Source organism: Phaethon aethereus (genome assembly GCF_964289735.1).
Source record: "Phaethon aethereus genome assembly, chromosome: Z".
Lineage (NCBI taxonomy): Eukaryota > Metazoa > Chordata > Aves > Phaethontiformes > Phaethontidae > Phaethon > Phaethon aethereus.
Window position 1 is genome coordinate 89201363 of NC_138577.1, and position 6077 is coordinate 89207439.

Below are 6077 nucleotides of genomic sequence, written 5' to 3' on the forward strand. Positions count from 1 at the left end.
GACTTGTGGGTGTCCAGGTGGCTTAGCAGGTCCTTAACTGTTCCCTGCTGGACTGTGGGGGGTTTATTCTGCTCTCCATCCCTGTCTTCCAGCTCAGGGGGCTAAATACCCTGCGGATACCTGGTCTGGCTCTTAAAGACTGAGGCAAAGGCGGCATTAAAAAGCCTTTTCCTCATCCTTGGTGACAATGTTCCCCCTGTCCCCATCCAATAAGGGATGGAGATGTTTCTTGGCTCTCTTTTTGTTGTTGATATATTTGTAAAAACATTTTTTGCTATCCCTTACTACCGTGTCCAGATTGAAGGTCTAGCTGGACTTTAGCCTTTCTAGTTTTCTCTCTGCAAAGCAATAAAAGATGCTCTGAATGCTCCAAAGGAGACTATTTCTGCTAATTTTAAAGGAAATCATAATAAATATTCAGAGTAGTATGCATATTCTTCCCTAAAGAATTTCAAATTCGACATTTACAGCCATGAAGGAATTTTGACTGCAGTTTTTTCACAGGAGACCCAAGTTCTAGCATTTACAGTGCCTGATACAATACTTACCTGCTGTCTTACAAAACCAGCATTACTTAACTGTCTAAACTGTTCAAAGCTCCCTACAGAGTTATGGTTATTTTTTGCATAATAAAAGTAGGGTTATTTTTCCATTAGTACAACCACAGAAAAGTAGAATTCTTTGGCAAAACGCACCCCAGCTGTTAAAAGGTTTATCAAATGAACAAATCTCCCTCCTCTGCCCCCCTCCAAAACAACCTGCATTATCAATACTACCTTGATGCAAAATCTGAGCTGAAATGTAGCGTTAAACTCTGTTCTAGCAGATCAGTGCTGCATCTTCTTCCTGTTCCTGCTAAGACCTGCTATGTTCTGCCGTCAGAGAGAGCTTAAACGGAATGATGTAAACACGTACATATATTTTTTAATGTAAAGGTATAAGCAATGAATGTCTTGACTTCAGATAGCCTGATGTAACCCACTGGTTAAGCAGTGGTTTCAGTATCTACAGGTATTTTCAGAAACACTTCATTCAAGTAGGGTAGATCACTCTCAACAGGGGTAACTGAAATACGGTGTAAAAGAGGGGAGAGGAATAGCTAGAGGTGTTTTCTGAATCTTCCGTTTTTAATACGTCCCTCACAAACTGTGGGTTAGCATGAAGGTAGCCAGTTCCCTGTCGAGCAGCGGCACTGAACGTTGCCTTGGCTTCCTGGCTGTTTGTGATGCTCTGCGTTACACTATCGCTATTCTTAGGCGCAGGACTAACTCGCTAGGTCTAATGGAGCTGGCACGTGGCTCTCCTCTTTGCCCAACCTTTACAGGCCCATTTCACACGAGCACTTGGTGGATCAGCATGTGCAAAGCTGCACGTCCGTAGCAGTAAGTGCATTTCCTTATCGGAATATATGGTACTGCGTTTTTCCAGTGTTTATGACTGGAAACGCCAGCTGATAACGTGGGCATAGTCAAACAAAATGGTACATGTAACAGCAACCAGTTCATTTGTTTTAGGGAAAGAATATGACATCAGAAAGAAAAGAGATATATGCTCAGCTACATTTGATTGGAGGTAGTCAAATAGCTGAAATGATATAACCATTAAGATATATTTTCCTGATAACTACCCATATTCACATATTATCTATTTATTTTTCTCTGGTATCTTAGTGGAACTTGGAACATATTTGACCTATTTTTTTTCAATGCGCATTTACTGCGTTGCTGGAAGCAAAATTCCTCGTTCTTTCTGGTTACATTATCCTCATAAATTGCAGTAAGATAAGCAATATTTTTAATGAGTACTCGTGTTACTAGAGAAATGTTTACTGAAATGACCTCTTTTTAGTGCCCAGCAGGGTTGGAGTCTGAGCCTTTCTCATCTGCAGCAGAGCTATCAGTGAGCCGAGTAACCAAGTCGGAGACAAGCGCACACTTCCCAAGCTGTCCCTTCCTGCGGGGCCGCTGTGAGCGGCGCAGCTCCGCGCAGCTCTGGGAACGCGCCGCCGGGGCAGGGAGGCCTGGGCGGGGAGGCCCACTCAGGCCGTGAGGCTTGGGACGCACAGACGTTCTGTACCTGCACGGCCTCCAAAGCGGTGATGAGCAACAAGGACCATTCTTCCCCGTGTCATTTTTAAACCAGAATTATTTTCGGAGCTGAAGGAGTTCGGGACCCCGCTTTGCCCAGGACGTTCAGAAGACGGGGGTGGTGGAGGCCAGCTTGCTGCTGGCGGCGGAGGGACGCGCGGCTCCTCCTGCTGTGGTGCGCATGGCGCCAGGCGTGGCTGGCACCTCCACCGCGCGGCCCGCGCCTCCGAGAGGCAAAGGCTCCCAGCGACGTTCAGGTGTTCCCCCTTCCCGTCAGCGTGCTCTTTTCATAAACACACTACATCCACTCCCGCTTTCTGATACTAAGACAATTACAGTATCGTGTATGTACAGTCCCCTTTTCTCTCTTAAAATAATTCTCTTTTTGCCAAAAACACTTCTGACTGTTTTCAGATTGAAGTGACTTTGGGACGGGTAGGAAAGAGGACACTTCTTTTGAAAATTAGATTTCCAAGTTTGGAGCTACAAGATAGGACTGATCAGAAATGCTGCTCGGATAACTCAAAACATCTAACGCTAGGAAGTTCAAACGCAGCCCGACATTTAAAAAGCAAGCCGACTGGAGAGAAAATCCATTGTTCAGTGTGGAAGCTAGTTAGCACTGCTTGAACGGAGACTTAGATTTCTTTTTTTACGCTACTTCAGAAATCTGTTTTCCATGCACATTTACTAAAATTTTTCTGCTATGGAAATGTACCTTATTGAAAGCACAAAAACAGCTTTAATTACCCTTGCAGCATTTGAAAATCAGGGTTTGTTAACTGAGCAGCAGTTAGTTGAGGCTTGAGAAGGAAGCTAAAAACCCAGGTATAAACACGACCCGCAAGTCCTCAAGAAGCTAAAGCTGTTCATCCACAGTGCTCCCTGGAACACGATGTCCTTTCAGCCTAACAGTGGGAGAAGGCGTCTCACGGAGACGGCTGCGTCTCTGGTCACGACTGGGCGTCAGCGTGGGGTAGAGCAGCCCAGGGAACACCCCGCATCGTGCGCATGGCTGCGCGGTCCTCACAGAGCCCGCTCCGCCGCAGGGACCGGCACACACCTACCCCCCAAAAGCAGCTCTCCGCAACTACTTCCAGTACATGAAGGTAGGTAAGGGCTCGTTTCTCTACCAGCTTGAAATGCCAGTCGTGAGGGGGTCAAAACCCCCAATGTTTTAACAGCTGCTGCTTTGATGCCGAGCAGTGAAGACCTGCACGTTCAATTTGACCCCCGACTCGTTCTGCCATATTATTTCATCACAGTGCTTCTGACGCACACGTCTGTATGCGAAACAGGCAGAATTTTTCCACAGCGAATCTTACTTCAGCTGCAGTTGTGAAAGGTAAGCACTCCAGTGCTCCCGGCGAAGAAATCCTTGGCAAGTCTTCATTTTCAATAACTTACACATTTTCTCCACCCAACCCCCTGTTACTTCCTCAAGCCACTATTTTTAATTCTAAACTGTATTTCCCAGTCCTTTTAAGTCAACGGCTTGACTTTATCTTGCTGTTTTCTTTACAAATGTTAAGACCACACACTGAGCTCTGCTAACACACTGTATTATGCTACTAGTAGACAAATTTTAACATCACATCACATACATGTTGTGGTTGCTGTTGGAACATGCCTTTTAAAAAATACCTTTATTGGATGAAATTGTCTCTTTCCCAAGAAAAATCTGGTTCTTCAATATAATTTATTATGCCTTTTAAAATTTTGTCTGTTCAATAAAATCTTTGCTATTTTATAAATACATGTAACGAAAATATAATTTAAAATTCTGAGGGAAAAGATTTTTTTTTCCTTTTATGTTTTTCACAAAACCCACACAAGCACCAAGGAAAGACTACCAATAAAAATAATTTACTCCTGTACAACCTACTCTGGGTTGGAAACATTCAAAAGAGAGATTTTAAACTTGTCCTCTGAGGAAACTTTGGCTACAACATGTGAACTTATCTTAAAACAAAGGAGGGTCCTATGTTTTCCACACATTTAATCTGGAAGCTTCTTTCAAGGGCTGATTGAGTGTTGCTAGTACTTTCCTCACTGTAACACACCTGGATGAGGACTAGCTAAAATCGGTGTCATCTGAGGAAATGAGCCTCTGAGCTCCATTGCACGGAACAAAAAGTAGTCCCTACCTCACCAGACAGGAATGTTTATCATGGAGATTAACTCCGAGTTTTGAAAATTAAACATGAGTTGAAACAAGTTAGTGCTCTCACTCTGCAACAGCAACAATTAGAAATTTTTATGTCTTGCTCATTTGGTATTTATGTATTGCCAGAAAGCTTGTGTGTCGAAAGGACAGCACAAGAAAGCTTTCTGATTGGGACCACTTGTAGGGATTTTTTCAATCACTTCTCATTCTAAGCAAATTTCTTAGTAGAGAGGGAGCAATTCAGTATAAGAGACATTCAATAGTGAAGTTGTTATCTTTGAAGTATGGATTAGAATATGGAAGAATTCTTCGAATCCACTAAGCTCAATCTATTTAAAGCTGGCAAAAAAGCAGACCAAGCCCAGGATAGGCATGAAACCATCACAAACAATGAATAAGCAGAGATTTTTAAGTCTTCAGTTTGCTAAGACAATTTTCAAATTTGTCTTTAAGCAGTCCCTTTTTCCACTGAAGAAGACTTACATACTGTTACAGTAAATAGATTTACCTTTAAATTACAGAATTTACTGTGAAGTTTGAAAAATCTCTAACCAACTGATGAATTATGAGCAAAATGCTGCATTCTTGTCTTAGAGACACATCATTTTAAGGAACAGACAGTGAAGGAGAATCAAATATTTCCAGAATGTCTGGAAAACACATTACAATAGTTGATGAGACAGAATGAACAGTAAAAACCAGTCAGCCCTTGTTTGGATTATCTTTAGCACTGCAATGAGATAACTATCCCCTGGGAATTGTTGTGTCCTTGTTCTAGATTCCCTCCAATTTCTGAGCATACAACGCTGCATGATTTCTTTTTTAATTATGAAAAGCAAAATGATACATCATTCTCGACTCTCACTTCAAAGAGGTATGTGTGGAAAACTTTGTCTAATATACTGCTACTGTTAGGAAGCCGCCCGCCCTTGCTGCTTTCTGACAGCCTCCTCTGTTTCCTCCTCTTCCGCCTTCTCCTTCTTTCTACTCTTCTCCCTTCTCCACATTCCACGCACTCTTTCCCTCCATTTCTGAGTCCCTTCTCTGGGTAGTTTTTTTCTCTCACTCCTCTCCCCATCCATTTTGCCTTAACTTCCCAGATATTTGGGAAATGTTACAAACGACCACAGACACTGGAAGATTGAGTCTTTAAGTGGACTCTGCTGGTACGGTTTTCCTTTCTATTCCACTTTGGTCACAGGTCCAGGAAAGGACAGAGTGATCCCAGCTTTGCTGTCCTGACCGCTGCAGACGTAGGCATCTCAGAAGGCATTTATATTACTTAACTTCAGAAATCTAACTGAGGCTCCGTGGGTAGGAGGCTGGACCCCAAAGCTCATATAGTCAATACAAACAGATCGGTACTCCATCAGGTAATTCAGAACCAGTGTAAAGACTAGTCAAGTGCTCTGAAGTACTATCTATAGAAGCCTCTATCTTCATTAACTACTGGGATGCCTCATTTGGGGCTCTTTTACGTTAGTGTATATCTGTTTGTAGTCTAAATCTCGAGTAACGTCATCAGCGTTCACTGATGTCCCAATCCTCCCAGCTGCTCCTTTACGGGAGAACAGACGGGTAAGGGAGCATTGCTGTTTGGAGAAGGAACAAAAAACCTGTGATGGAAGCAATACTGGCTGCAAGTATTAAACCTGGAATAAATGCCAAATATAAGAAAGACCGCAACATTAATTACAAATCCAGGGATGAAAGTATCTCCCCATAGCTTTGGCAGTTCAGTTCAAAACTGCTTAGTAATTTGGGTTTTGAATCCTACTGCATGCTAAGTGAATAGGGTAGAAGCATAAGTAACGTGAAAATTG